This window comes from Pelodiscus sinensis, chromosome 9 (assembly GCF_049634645.1).
Source record: "Pelodiscus sinensis isolate JC-2024 chromosome 9, ASM4963464v1, whole genome shotgun sequence".
Classification (NCBI taxonomy): Eukaryota; Metazoa; Chordata; order Testudines; family Trionychidae; genus Pelodiscus; species Pelodiscus sinensis.
Genome location: NC_134719.1, coordinates 54,037,591 through 54,053,505, shown reverse-complemented (window position 1 = coordinate 54,053,505; position 15,915 = coordinate 54,037,591). Strand labels below are relative to the sequence as shown.

At 44.6% G+C, this 15,915-nt stretch overlaps 1 long non-coding RNA gene across 3 annotated transcripts in view; it reads right to left on the bottom strand.

Moving 5' to 3' along the window:
* Nucleotides 1-7,151: 7,151 nt before the first annotated feature.
* Nucleotides 7,152-15,915, bottom strand: part of LOC142830612 (uncharacterized) — a 57,286-nt gene continuing 48,522 nt past the window's right edge. The window contains exons 3-5 of one of the 3 annotated variants that reach the window (XR_012906023.1): nucleotides 14,118-14,177; nucleotides 10,976-11,179; nucleotides 7,152-7,572 (exon numbers count right to left, since the gene is read on the bottom strand). This is a non-coding gene — a long non-coding RNA (uncharacterized LOC142830612). The remainder of the gene's footprint in view (nucleotides 7,573-10,975; nucleotides 11,180-14,117; nucleotides 14,178-15,915) is intronic. The other 2 variants (XR_012906024.1, XR_012906022.1) reach the window with 2 other exon arrangements.

Genomic DNA, 15,915 nt, shown 5'->3' with positions numbered 1-15,915 from the left:
CTCAAATATATAGAATCATAAAATCATAGAATGTAGAACTGGAAGGGACCTCGAGAGGTCATCAGAGGTCAAGGAGAACAATTTTCCCCTTCCTCCTTGTCACATCCTTTTAGGTACTTTCAACTCACTATCATGTCTCCCCTCAGTCTTCTCTTTCCTAAATTAAACAAGCCCCATTCTTTCAGTCTTCCCTCATAGGTCATGTTTTCTGAACCTTTAATAATTTTTGTTGCTCTTCTCTGGACCTTCTCCAATTTCTCCACATCTTTCTTGCAATGTGGTACCCAGAACTGGACAGAATACTCCAAGTGAGGCCTAATCAGCGCGGAGTAGAGCAGAAGAATGACTTCTCATATCTTGCTCACAACACTCCTGTTAATGCATCCCAGAATCATGTTTGCTTTTTTTGCAACAGTGTCTCACTGTTGACTCATATTTAGCTTGTAGTCCACTATGACCACTAAATCTCTTTCTTTAGTACTCCTTCTTAGACAGTCACTTCCCATTCTAGTGGGAAGAGGGTAGGTTTAGAAGATAAAATAAAAAAAGAACAAGTTAAAAATCACCTAGAAAAGTTAGATGCCTGCAAGTCACCAGGGCCTAATGAAATGCATCCTAGAATACTCAAGGAGCTCATAGAGGAGGTATCTGAGCCTCTAGCTATCATCTTTGGAAAATCATGGGAGACAGGAGAGATTCCAGAAGACTGGAAAAGGGCAAATATAGTGCCCATTTATAAAAAGGGAAATAAGAACAACCCAGGAAACTACAGACCAGTTAGTTTAACTTCTGTGCCAGAGAAGATAATGGAGCAAGAAATTAAGGAAATCATCTGTAAACACTTGGAGGGTAGCAAGGTAATAGAGAACAGCCAGCATGGATTTGTGAAGAACAAATCATATCAAACCAATCTGATAGCTTTCTTTGATAGGATAACAAGTCTTGTGGATAAGGGAGAAGCGGTGGATGTGGTATACCTAGACTTTAGTAAGGCATTTAATACGGTCTCGCATGATATTCTTATCAATAAACTAGGAAAATACAATTTAGATGGGGCTACTATAAGGTGGGTGCATAACTGGCTGGATAACTGTACTCAGAGAGTAGTTATTAATGGTTCACAATCCTGATGGAAAGGTATAACAAGTGGGGTTCCGCAGGGGTCTGTTTTGGGACTGGCTCTGTTCAATATCTTCATCAACGATTTAGATATTGGCATAGAAACTACGCTTATTAAATTTGCAGATGATACCAAGCTGGGAGGGGTTGCGACTGCTCTGGAGGATAGGGCCATAATTCAAAATGATCTGGACAAATTGGAGAAATGGTCTGAGGTAAACAAGATGAAGTTTAATAAAGACAAATGCAAAGTGCTCCACTTAGGAAGGAGCAATCAGTTTCACACATACAGAATGGGAAGCGACTGTCTAGGAAGGAGTATGGTAGAAAGGTATCTAGGGGTTATAGTGGACCACAAGCTGAATATGAGTCAGCAATGTGATGCTGTTGCAAAAAAAGCAAACATGTTTCTGGGATGCATTAACAGGTGTGTTGTGAGCAAGACATGAGAAGTCATTCTTCCGCTCTACTCTGCGCTGGTTAGGCCTGTGTTCAGTTCTGGGCACCACATTTCAAGGAAGATGTGGAGAAATTGGAGAGGGTCCAGAGAAGAGCAACAAAAATGATTAAAGGTCTAGAGAACATGACCTATGAAGGAAGGCTGAAAGAATTGGATTTGTTTAGTTTAGAAAAGAGAAGATTGAGGGGGGACATGATAGCTGTTTTCAGGTATCTAAAAGGGTGTCATAAAGAGGAAGGAGAAAACTTGTTCATCTTGGCCTCCGAGGACAGAACAAGAAGCAATGGGCTTAAACTGCAGCAAGGGAGGTTTAGATTGGACATTTAGGAAAAAATTTCTAACTGTCAGGGTAGTTAAACACTGGAATAAATTGCCCAGGGAGGTTGTGGAATCCCCATCTCTGGAGATATTTAAGTGTATGTTAGATAAATGTCTATCAGGGATGGTCTAGACAGTATTTAGTCCTGCTATGAGGGCAGGGGACTGGACTCGATGACCTCTTGAGGTCCCTTTCAGTCCTAGTATTCTATGATTCTATATGTGTGAAACTGATTGTCCCTTCCTAAATGGGATACTTTGCATTTGTCCTTATTAAACTTGTTCCTGTTTATGTCAGACATTTCTCTAGTTTGTCCAGATCATTTTGAATTTTGACCCTGTCCTCCAAAGCACTTGCAATTCCTCCCAGCTTGGTATCATTTGCAAACTTAAGCATACTCTCTATGCCATCATCTAAATCGTTGATGAAGATATTGAACAGAACCGGTCCCAAAACAGCCCCCTGCAAAACCCCACTTGTTATGTCCTTCCAGCATGATTGTGAATCATTAATAACTACTCTCTGAGAATGGTTCTCCAGCCAGTTATGCACCCTCCTTATAGTAGCCCCGTCTAAGTTGTATTTCCCTAGTTTATGGATAAGAAGGTCACGTGAGACTATGTCAAATGCCTTACTAAAGTCTAGGTATACCACATCCACCACTTTTCCCTTATCCACAAGGCTTGATATCCTATTGAAGAAATCTATCAGGTTGGTTTTATTGGCTTTAAAGATATCATATTGGTAATATAGCACATTACAGGCATATTTGTTTAAATCAAACATCAAGATGGGTTTAATGCATGAAGCCACCTAGCACTTGTTATACCCATTTTACAGATATGCCAATGGAGACAGAGTTTGATCATGTCAAGTGCTGCATGCCCTGAACTGACTTCCAACTGACCACCAACTCACATGATTAGATTTGAATTTCACTAGTCAAAGCTCATACCATGAGGACATGAGTGCTATTCCCCAGCCTCTTGTATATACTAACATTCTGTGTAATGGAGGTAAGATGCTAGACTTGATGCATCAATATCTGACTGGGTGGGACATTATTCCTTGAAACAGACAGGCCTAGATGAATACACACATGTGGAAATGTATGAGTTTCTTTTCTCCGCTAGGGCCAAATATGCCTTGAGGTCACAGTTGTAGATTGCTGTGATGCAGAAATGGGTAGCACAATGCTCCTGAGACAGGTGTAGTGGGGGATTATTCACCCAGAGGCAAAGGCAAAATTTGCTCCCCCCAATCATTTGTTACTACCTGCTGCACTTAACACATTCCAATCTGCGCTTGAAGGGGAATATGAGAACAGGGTTTGGCTTGGACCCGCCGTGCTGCCCCCATCCAGCCAAAGTACAGAATTTGTCAAGATGGGAAGGAGAGGCTCGCAGCCCGCAGGGCAAGAGGGGCCCGGCAGTTTGGGGTGACAATGAATCACACCCACATCGGTGTCCAAGGCTAGAGAATTGGCTGAGCTGTGTGCAGGAGCAGCATGCTGTGTGCATCAGGTGTGTCCTCACCATTCCTGGGAGCATGATGGTAGCTCGTGGGAAGTTCAGGACCCGGGGCTTCCGAAGGAGGCTGACAAGGCCGGGCTGCAAAGGGACTGGGGTTAAAACTGCTATGCAAGTCCCAGGTAGCATTGCATTGTGAGCAGCTGCTGCAGCATAGCCAGAATGGGAGTCAGTCTCTGTAGAGCACCGAGCAATGTCCCCGGCTTTGCTCGTGTTCTTAAGCAGAGGGATGGGACATGGAGGGAGGCTCAGGGCAGAGGGTTCCAGTGTGAGGAGGGGGGTTCGGGACAGGAGATTGGTGTTTGGATGAGCATGGATGGAGTTAAGGAGTCATTCAGAGGGTTGGGTTTGGGGGCCAGCTCAGGGATGGCGGGTGAGAGTGTAAGAGTCAGGGATGGCGGTTGGAGGTGAAGGGCACTGGAAAGTGGAGATAGCTTACAGGGGCTGGCCAGTGGTGAGTGTGATGCAGCTCTTGTGGCAGATCCTCATGGGGGAAGGGACACCAGGAGTTGGCCTCGGTTTCCATCTGCTCACCTCCAGTGAGTGGAGAGGCCTAACTCTAGGGGTCGGCCCTCATCGGCAACTGCCCCTGCAGCTCTGGGGGGTTTTGTAGCTCTGGGGTCTGCCCAGCTTGCAGCTGCACCCCAGCCTCCAGCCAGACCGGGAGAGGGTGGAAGTTGGAGTCAGCCCTGAACTCCAGCTGCCACCTCTCCATCCCCTGAATTCAGGGTTGCCACAGTGGGGTTGATCCGATCTCACACAGAGGCTGTCAGCATAAAAAGAAGCCGGGTCTTACTGTCTCGCCCAGGCTGCACTACAGGGGCTATTCACAGGCTGCTAAATTGTCTTATAAACCTAAATGTAGAAACAAAACACATTGGCTTTGTCTACACTGCAGGGTTTTTGCGCAAGAAGCTTTTTGTGGAAGAGATCTTCTGTAAAAACATCCTGTGCAAAAATGCGTCCACACCTCAAAAGTGCATTGCAAAAGTGATGTGCTTTTGCACAAGAGAGCATCCACACTGCACAGACGCTCTTGTGCAAGAAAGCTCTGATTGCCATTAACAGAATGGCCATCAGAGTACCTGTGCTTTTTCTGATAGGCTGTTTTTGCACAAGAAACCTCTGCAGAATATCCACACATGGGCTTAGTCTACGCTGCAAGGTTTTTGCACAAGAAGCTGTTTGCAGACGAGTTCTTGTGCAAAAACATCTTGAGCAAAAGTGCATGCAGACCACAAAGTTCAACACAAAAGTGATGTGCTTTTGCACAAGAGAGCACGCACACTGCATGGACACTCTTACACAAGAAAGTTCTGATGGCCATTCACAGATGGCCTTTTCTGATAGGGCTTTCTTCTGCAAAACCCCCTCCGGAGCGTGCACACCTGCCTTTTCATGCAAGAGCTGTAGAGCAAAAAGGAGTTATTCCTCATAGGGAGAGGAATAACTGTACCAGCAAAAGTCCTCTGTTCCATCAATTTTCTTGCACAAAAACGCTCTTGAGGTGTGGACACTTCACCGGGTTTTGCGCAAAAACCTTGTAGTGTAGACCTAGCCATTGAGTAAAATACTGGGAGCATAAAAAGGCCTTTGAGGTTTGGAAAAAGATGCCCTGAAATCTTTAAATACCACAACAGCTCAGAAGGTACCAGCTAGATTTTGACTAACGCTGGCTGATTCACAAGCTACTGTGTTAAATAATTCTTCTGACATAGCTTTTTCATAGGCAGAGTGTAACATTTGGGGTATGTCTAGACTACATCCCTCTGTTAGAATAAAAATGGCTGCCGCTTTTTGCCCATGTGGCACTTTGCTGGCAAAAAGCGGCAGTTTAGATGGGGATCGGTCGACAAGGAAAGCCTTTTCCTACCTATCCTGTAAACCTCGTTGCACGAGGCATAAGGGGTTGGAAAAGGCTTTCCTTGTCGACTGATCCCTGTCTAGACTGCCACTTTTTGCAGACAAAGTGCCGCATCGGCAAAAAGCGGTGGCCTTTTTTATTGTAATGAAGTGCGGGATATTTAAATCCCCGCTTCATTAGCAATTTCGGTATGTCTAATTTACATCCCTCTGGTAACAGAAGGATGTAGTCTAGACACACTCATATTTACCAAGTTACCCTGAGATAACAGGATTACCACTTTGTCCCACTAAATAACTTGTTTCAGTGTGGGAATGGTGATGTAGTTAAGTACTTCTGGTTAGTGTGCGTGAATTTACATTGAATGGTGCCAGGTCCTGCTTATGCATGGGAGTAAGAATGAAGCTCAGAGAAGTTCAACCCCTTAGACTGTGCATGATTCCAGGGGGTGTACTGGCAGCTCTCATAACAGGGCATCCCTGGCTGCTTCTTCCAGCAGGAGCCGGTCACCAGTGAGCTGGATAGTGCTATAAATAGTAATATGCCTTCAAGTTGAATAGAAGTCTGGCTATAGCCTCTGGCTGAAAAATACATGATCCTTAGAAGCATGGACCTGATATGCCTAGACAGTGCTCTGTTCAGGGGTACTGCTGCTCTGAGGGAAGGGAGAAAACAGGCCACTTTCACTCCTGTCCTATATTAATGCAGAAGGGCAGGATTTGGTAGTCACTATTTGACTTGAAGAATTGAAGGCAGAAGCTTTTCGATTTTGGACCCCAGTTCAGTATTGTGCATGTACCTAACTCCAAGCCTATAAGGTCCCCTACTGAAGTCAAAGGGACTGCCTGCATCCTTGAAGTTTGGTATGTGCTTAGTAGGACTTACTGGAAAACAAGAGTTCAGTCTCCTACAATATTTAAAGCTTTCAACATTTGCTTTGACTTCTGATGAGAGACACTGATACCAGGATTTGAAATAACTAGGTGGATAGGGTATTCACCAGGGCTACATCTAGATAGAGGGGCTATTTCGGGATACTGGAAGTATCCCGAAATAGCAATCCTGTGTCTTTAAATGAGCCTGTTATTTCAAAATATATTTCAAAATAAATAATGAGCATGTTATTCTGGCATTCCTGTAACCCTGTGCATTAGGGTTAAGGATTTTGTCGGAATAGTGCTTTATTTTGACACAACACCAAATTTCAAACTAAGTTGTGCAAATTGTGTAGCTTATTTTGAGGTAAGGGAGCTGTGTAGATTCACCCTGGGACTGTGGGGGACTAAGACTCAAGTCTCCTATCTACCTGATTTGGAGACTAGATTCAAATTAGGGTCTACCAAAGCCCTAACAACTGTGCTCTTGGCTATTCTGTGATGAGTTTCTCTTATGTTGACCCGGAATTCCATCCTTGACCTAGTAGCTTCTTAATGACTTTAATCAAAACCAGTGTGTTCCCATGAAGAAAAAAGCTGAGTTTTTGTTTGTTTGATTGTTTGTTTGTTTTACCAACCTCAGTGCTTTGGTGCCTTGCTAAATTGAGGCATTAAGGAAAATAGTTTAAAAAGAAATGAGGATTCAGCTGGGAATAACAAAACACAATAAGAATTTGTGAAACCTTTGAAACAAATCACAGTTGAGGCTCTTCATCTACTCTTTCTTTAAGCAGATATAATGGGATCTTTATCAGCTCTGAACACACCTTTTGCCTACCCACTTTCAAATAATTCCATTTGCATAAGGGGGCTGGTAACCTGAACAAATGAATTACAACTAGCCCTTGGTTATATATCTTCCTTGCTTCCTTCCTTATGCGTTTCAATAAAGAAATGTTCCACTTGGTTGCTATGCCTGAAGAATGAGAAACAGCCAAGTGAAGGGGTGAAACACATACAGATATCACCGTGTACTATGGCTGTCTATAGCAAAATTAGAAACGAAGGCACAAACTTGGGTGCATTATACAATCAAAGCAAAATAGAAATTGAGATGAAATAGTTTTATTTAGCTAATGCTATAATGCAAAAAGTAAATCAGCTTTAACTGTTTCTTTTTAAGGGGGAAAACTTACTGGAGGAAAGTAATATTGACTATTTTTATGACTATAAACCAAAGGCAAAGTAAGCGAAGAGCAGGCTAGAGAAATTTAATCAGTTCTTCGGATTTCCAGGCATAATGGAACAAAACTTCCTTTTCCATCTGTTTTTGTTTGTATAAAATGCCACTGTGGAGTTTTGCAATCTTCAAAGAATATCTGGCAAAACATCGCCAACCTGTTGAACTAGAGACAAAATAGGGAATGGGGGAATGGTTAGGATCTGAAACTATTTCATGTTTAAAGAGTTTACAAGACTTTGCAGTATACAGTTCATGCCATGCTTGCATTATGCCTTGGTGCAAAAGCATAAAACTTATTTTTGTGGAACACCACTTGGCTTTCTTTATAAAAGTTGAACTCTAACATTAGCATAGATATTTGCAACTGTTACCTAAGAGACTTTCTGATGCCTGCCTCGCTTCTGTATGAAATTATTCTTGCATGGCATTTGTAATTGTTTCTGTCAGGAAAATGGAAACCTTGCAGATATTTAATAATGTGCCTTGGAGACCATGTAACCTTGGCGATATGTGTAATGTACCTTTGGATAATGGAAATTCTGCAGATACTTCCCAAAATACTGTGTGTGATTTTTTTCTCATGATAGCTAAATTTCTTTCCAGAGGCAATGTTTGCCCTTGGCAAAACAAATTTTGTTACCATGTTTATAAACAGCAAAGGAAAGAAGAAATCATTCAAAACTGTCATACATCTGACTATGCCACTTTCTGCCATTCAGGCATGACAGAAAGTTGTGCTTAGTTAATAACTTCCACAAGTGTCTAAAAACACATAATTCAGTATAAATTCTTATATATATATATATATATGACAATGTCTTATTCCAGAAGATTTAAAGGAGATTATTTTCCCTTTTCAAATCTTCAATGAAACATAACTTAGAAATTAGGAAATAAAACAAGAGAAGGACACACACTAACTTGAATTTTCAAAGAGGTCTAAAGGGCTTAAGCCCGTTTGGAAATCCCAACCAATACAATATATTTTTATTTAATGGAAAATATGTATAATCTTGTAGGTTATTTTGGAGTAAATTACCATTAAGAATGTTTCTGTACTGTTCTTGTGTCCTTATTTTCTTTATGATTGAGAGGTAGAACTTTCAAAAGTGCCTAAGTCACATTTTAAGAAAGTGTTTCTGACACACAGACTACCAAATCTCATTGCTAGAGACCTGCAAAATTTTATATCTTCATCTGAAAAAATTGAGCTGTGGATATCCACAGATTTGCAGAGCTACTCAATGAGCGTATGTCTACAAAGCAACATTATTTCGAAATAACTAGCATTATTTTGAAATAACTTAGTCTGTGTCTACACAGCAGGCAGCTATTTCAAAATAAAGTTGAAATACTGTCAAGTTGGAGGACTTCTTAAGCTGACTCCTGTAACCCTCATTGTATGAGAAGTAAGGGAAGCTGGAAGAAGAGTGCTCTATTTCGAAATAAACTATTTCAAAATACGCTACGCAATTGATGTAGCTCAATTTGTGTAGTTTATTTTGAGTTAAGCCCTACTGTCTAGAACACACCCTGGAAGTCCTTTAGGGTATGTCTACACTACAAAGTTAATTTGAACTAACGGACGTTAGTTTGAATTAACTTTCATAGGTGCTACACTAGCGCTTCGCTAGTTCAAACTTAATTCGAACAAGCGGAGCGCTTAGTTCGAACTAGGTAAACCTCATTTTACGAGGATTAAGCCTAGTTCGAACTTACTAGTTTGAATTAAGGGCTGTGTAGCCCCTTAATTCGAATTAGTGGGAGGCTAGCCCTCCCAGCTTTCCCTGGTGGCCGCTCTGGGCACCACCAGGGAAACTCTATTGCCCCCCTCCCGGCCCCGGACCCCTTAAAGGGGCACGGGCTGGCTACGGTGCCCGTGCCAGGTGCAAGCCTGCCAGCACCCAGCCAGCAGACCCTGCACCTGGCACGCCATGAGCCAGCCACCCGATGCCCCCCAACCCTCCGCCTCTTCCCGGGACCAGGCTGGCGGCTCTTGGGAGCCTGGCCAGGACCGCAAGAGGCGGGCACCCGCCTGGTCTAGTGCAGACATCGTGGACCTCGTCCACGAACTCCGCACTAGGAACAGGAAAGTGGCCGTCTAGGGCAGGAGAGCTGCCAACCTGGCCACCCAGGAGCAGGTTTGCATGAAAATCAAGGTGGTTCACTGAGACCCCCAACCCTGAGCCCTGAGCTTAGAATGGCCGTACTGGGTCAGACCAAAGGTCTATCTAGTCCAGTAGCCTGTCTGCCGACAGCAGCCAACCCTAGGTACCCTGGAGGGGATGGACCAAAGACAGTGACCAAGCCATTTGTCTCGTGCCATCCATCTCCAGCCTTCCACAAACTTTGGGCAGGGACACCATTTCTACCCCCTGGCTAATACCACTCCATGGACCCAACCTCCATGACTTTATCTCACTTCTCTTTAAACTCTGTTCTAGTTCTAGCCTTCACAGCCTCCTGCAGCAAGGAGTTCCACAGGTTGACTCTTTGCTTTGTGAAGAACAACTTTGTTACTAGTTTGAAGCCTGCTACCCATTCCTTTCCTTTGTTGTCCTCTAGTCCTTCTATTATGGGAACTAATGGAGAACTTTTCTTTATACACCCTCTCCACACCACTCTTGCTTTTATAGACCTCTATCATTTCCCCACTCTGTCTCCTCTTCTCTAAGCTGAAAAGTCCCATTCTCTTTAGCCTCTCTTCATATGGGACCTGTTCCCAACCCCTGATCATTTTAGTTGCCCTCCCCTCTCCCACCCTCTCTCTTCCCCTCTCCCACCTCTTTTTCCCAGTCTCCCCCAGTTTTGTTCAATAAAGAGGGATTCTATTTTTGAACACACGTTTTCTTTATTTTGTACATCAGGAAGGGGGGCTAGGGAAGGGTAAGTGGAAGGAGGTGAGGGAGGAATGGGGTACGCTCCCCCGATGGGGAGGACTGGGCTGGCTCTGCGGGCTTCTGGGGGTGGAAGTTCTCCTGCAGCCCCCCGATTGGCCCCTCCCCCCAGATGGCAGCCTGTGGCAAGTGCAGCCGGGCTGATGGCCGAGTGCTGTGATGTTCCGCGTGTGGGCACTCAGGGCACTCCAAGCCAGGACTGCTTTGCAAGCGGGGAACCCTGAGAACTGTCTGTCCGGGGTGGGGGTCGGGTCCCTTTAAGCACAGCCCTCGGCTAGCCTAGGACAGCAGCTCCACGCTCTGCATCCTCATCTGATGCCCTGCCAGCACTGCTTCCGGCCATCCTTAACCTCTGTTCAGGGTCCACTCTGTGTGGACATGCTAGTTTGAATTAGCAAAACGCTAATTCGAACTAGTTTTTAAGTCTAGTTGCGCTAATTCAAATTAGCTTAGTTCGAATTAACTAATTCGAATTAAGTTAGTTCGAATTAGTGCTGTAGTGTAGACATACCCATAGTTAGGGCTCTAACTCATTTTCAAAACTTCAAAACATTGAAATTTGTACAGCAAGATCTGAATTTTGTAAGTGTACAATTATATCACAGCAAAAGAGTAAAAGACCATCAAGGTGGGAAGGAAAACTAATAGAAAAATGTCTTGTCTGACTACCAGGATAGCTGGAATTATGGAGTTAGTGGACAAACTGATCTCTTCTGTTACTTTTCCTTCAGAGAGCATATTCCTCATGTGAATCAACAACATTTCTGGCTTCTGAGACGTATGGTTACTCGCTGGGGATCTCGTCAGAGTTCACTCATTCATTGAAGTTTGTGCATAGTTTACCATTGCTGCAATCTTCTGTCTGGGTCCACTCTTAGGAAAAAAGATGGATAATATTCAGAGCAGGACACATTCTTATAATCATAAGTACAATCTTCAGATGACAACCATACACTGACCTGATTTTATTTACACAAAAGCCACTTCATATTGCTTTGCCAGTTTAAAGGAGCAAAGTGATGTAAAGTAGCTTTAATGTAAATGGCCTACTAGGTCTCTTAGGCTCACCCGCTTTAGAAATGGCCATTTAAAAAGGAAAACAAATAATAACTGTTCCACACAGCATTTTAGCATGTGTCTACGGATCTTAATCACATGCTTCACCAGAAGCTGCACTGCTTAAAAAGGTCCATTGTCATATTTCAGAGGTTGATTTAGCAAAGACCTACATTTATGCTGCATTTGATATATCAAACCTTTTGATATGGTCTCCTACTGTATTCTTGCTAGCAAGGCAAAGAAGTAAGGCTTGGATGAATGGATTGTAAGGTGGACAGAAAGCTGTCCAGATCACTGGGCTCAACAGACAGTGATCAACAGCTTGATGTCCAGCTGGCAGCCAATAATAAGCAGGATACTGATCAGTTCTGTGGCTGGGTTTGTTCAACATCTACATTAATGATCTTGGTGATGGGATGGATAGTACCCTCTGAAAAGTCACAGATTGTGTGGAGTCTATAAGCTGGGGGTGGAGATCAATACGCTGGAGAGCAGGGATGGGGTCCAGAGACACCTAGACAAATTGGAGGATTGAGCCAAAAGAAATCTGATGAGGTTCAACAAGAAGACATGCAGAGTCCTGCACTTGGGATGGAAGAATTCCAAGCAGGGATTCTTAGCCAGGGGGTGAGGCTGTCAGAAAGGCCAAGGCTTTATACAGCCTATTAGTAAGCGACCAAGGAGCTTTGTGAACAGGGAAAACTAACAGGGAGTTTTGTGAGGGAGTTTAGAAGGGGAGTTGGAAGGGGACTAGGTACACTTGCCATTCTTTAAAACTTTTAAACTAAACTAAAACGAAGAAAACCTGATTTAAATAAAAAGCCTCTTAATAACCGAATTAGCCGTAGAAGAGAATTCAGGCAGAAGCCCAACAGCAGAGTGGGTCTATACTGTTTATTGCACCAAATGTAGCATGTATGTTTACTTGCTCTATGGACAGTTGGCGTATGTGTGCATTTGGTGCAAGGAGCTCCTGGCCCCAAAGACTGCATAGATAGCTGGGTTTGTGATGACCAGGAAAACCATATGTTGACTTACCTGCTTGGGTGCAAAGGTTGTGGATCTCTTGAGACATCTATCTAGACGTATGTGTAATGCTGGGGAGGAGCCAGTGGTTGTGGTACATGTAGGTACCAATGACCAGGGCTCGACAAATAACATAATCTAGAATCATAGAATCATAGAACTGGAAGAGACCTCAGAAGGTCATCAAGTCCAGCCCCCTGCTCTAGGCAGGACCAATTCCAACTAAATCAACCCAGCCAGGGCTTTGTCAAGCTGAGACTTAAACACCTCTAGGGATGGAGACTCCACTACTTCCCGAGGTAACCCATTCCAGTGCTTCACCACCCTCCTAGTGAAATAATTTTTTCTAATATCCAACCTGGACCTCTCCCACCACAACTTGAGACCATTGCTCCTTGTTCTGCCATCTGTCACTACTGAGAACAGCCTCTCTCCATCCTCTTTGGAACCTCCCTTCAGGAAGTTGAAGGCTGCTATCAAATCCCCCCTCACTCTTCGCTTCTGCAGACTAAACAGACCCAAATCCCTCAGCCTCTCCTCATTAGTCATATGCTCCAGCCCCCTAATCATTTTGGTTTCCCTCCACTGGACCCTCTCCAATGTGTCCACATCCTTTTTGTAGTGGGGGGCCCAGAACTGGACACAATACTCCAGATGCGGCCTCACCAAAGCCGAATAAAGGGGAATGATGACATCTCTGGATCTGCTGGCAATGTTCCTCTTAATGCAACCTAATATGCCATTAGCCTTCTTGGCTAAAAGGGCACACTGTTGACTCATATCTAGCTTCTCATCCACTGTAACCACCAGGTCCTTTTCTGCAGAACTACTACTTAACCGGTTGGTCCTCAGCTTGTAACTATGCTTCGGATTCTTCCATCCCAAGTGCAGGACTCAGAACTTGTCCTTGTTGAACCTCATCAGATTTCTTGTGGCCCAATCCTCCAATTTGTCTAAGTCATTCTGTACCCTATCTCTGCCCTTAAGCGTATCTACCTCTCCCCCCAGCTTAGTGTTATCCACAAACTTGCTGAGGATGCAATCCATCCCCTCATCCAGATCATTAATAAAGATATTGAACAAAACCGGTCCTAGAACCGAACCTTGGGGCACTCTGCTAGAAACCGACCGCCATCCTGACATCGAGCCATTGATCACTACCCGCTGGGCCCGGCCTTCTAGCCATCTTTCTATCCATCTTACCGTCCATTTATCCAATCCACAATCCCTTAACTTGCTGGCAAGAATATTGTGGGAGACCGTATCAAAAGCCTTGCTAAAGTCAAGGTATATAACATCCACTGACTTCCCCATGTCCATCGAGCCAGTTACTTCATCATAGAAGCTAATCAGATTGGTCAGGCACGACTTGCCCTTTGTGAATCCATGTTGACTATTCCTAATCACTTTCCTCTCATCCAAGTGTCTCAAAATGGATTCCTTAAGGATCCCTTCCATGATTTTTCCAGGTACCGAGGTAAGACTGACCGGCCTCTAGTTCCCTGGATCCTCCTTCTTCCCTTTTTTGAAGATGGGCACTACATTTGCCTTTTTCCAGTCATCAGGGATTTCTCCCGATCTCCACGACTTTTCAAAGATAATAGCCAAAGGCTCCACAATGACATTTGCCAAACTCCCTCAGTACCCTCGGATGCACTAAGTCCGGACCCATGGATTTGTGTACGTTTAGCTTTTCTAAATAGTTCCTAACATGTTCTTTACCCACCACGGGCTGTCCATCTTCATCCCATCTTGCGTCACTTAGCGCAGAAGTCCAGGAGCCGACCTTGTCCGTGAAGACAGAGGCAAAGAAAGCATTGAGTACTTCAGCTTTCCCCACATCATCTGTCACTAGGTTACCTCCTTCATCCATTAGGGGCCGCACACCCTCTCTGATCACCTTCTTCTTGTTAACATGCCTGTAGAAACCTTTCTTGTTATCCTGCAAGTCCTTAGCTAGTCACAATTCCATTTGCGCTTTCGCCTTCCTGATAACCCCCCGGCATTCTCGAGCTATACCTTTATACCATGGCGAGTAGATTACAACCCGGAAGAGCCAGCGCAGAACGCAGAACTGTGTGGCTGGTGAGCAGGGCTCGCCGCCGCTTGGTGAGTCTTGCCAATGACATAGGGAAGGGTAGGAGAGAGGTTCTGGAGGCCAAATTTAAGCTGCTGAGTAAGAGATTGAAATCCAGGATCTCTATGGTAGCATTCTCTGAAATGCTTCCAGTTCCACGTGCAGGACCAGGTAGGCAGGCAGAGCTTCAGTGTCTCAATGTGTGGATGAGACAGTGTAGAGAGGAGGGGGGTTTAGATTTCTTAGGAACTAGGGGAACCTTTGGGATAGGGGGAGCCTATACAGGAAGGATGGGCTCCACCTAAACCAAAATGGAACCAGACTGCTGGCACTCAACATTAAAAAGGTTGCAGAACAGTTTTTCAACTAAGGGCTGGGGGAAAGCCGACAGGTGCAGAGGAGCACATGGATCGGACAGAGACATCTATTGGAGAGGGTCTATTAATAGAGATGCTCTATGTTCCAGTCAGGAGGAGAGGATGGAAGTACAGGTCGGATGAGACATTGCTCCCCTGCTTACAGCTGAGGGGTGCTTTCTCTTTGAGTCTGGAGGGGAGGGGGGAAGATTCAGATGCTTCTCACACCCCCACCACAATCCTATTGGCCACTTTCTTGTCAGAAACTGGCCAATGGGAGCTGCCTGTTTGAATAACTGGCAGCCCCCCTGCTCACTCACTCAAGTGCATGGCCGAGCAGGCAGAAACATTTTAAGCTCTGCAAGCAGGATGGTTTGGCTGCTAACTGGTAAGTCTCCTGGCTAGAACCTCTGGCACCCCAGGCTCTCCCTTTCCCAACTCTGTGCCTCCCTCTCCTGCCCTGCTATTCCATATGTACCCATACTCCCGCCCAGATCTGGCACTCCAATCTCCTGCCCAAGATCACAATCTCCTCCTGCCCTAGGTCATATCACAAAACCTGCACCCCATTTCCCTTCCCTAGGTCACAACTGCCTCCTTTACCCAAACTTCCTGCCAGATTCCATTCTCCTTCCTACACCCCAAGCTCCTTCCTCCATCCCAGACCCAGCGCCTCCTGCATTAATAACATGGAAGTGTGCGGCCTTCAACCACTTTCCAAAATCTTAGAGTGGCCCCCATCAAAAATTATTACCCTCCCATGTGGTAGAATCTCCATCCCTAGAGGGGTTTAGTCCTGGCTGGGATGATTTAGTTGGGTTTGGTCCTGCTTTTAGCAAGGGGTTGGTCTCGATGACCTTCTGAGGTTTCTTCCAACCCTATGATTCTACCTTTCTATGATCTGTTTGTGTAAGTCTCACAATGTTCAGTTGCTACCATTCTGGGACATGATTCAAATAGAGTTTCCAGCATCATTGTTGTTTATGACTAATGCTGGGACTCACCCCGTACTCTTTTATTACCCACTGGATAAAATAAAGACCCTAGGAGACTGGGCATAACAGTACATTCAACATTCTGTGTCTCTCACA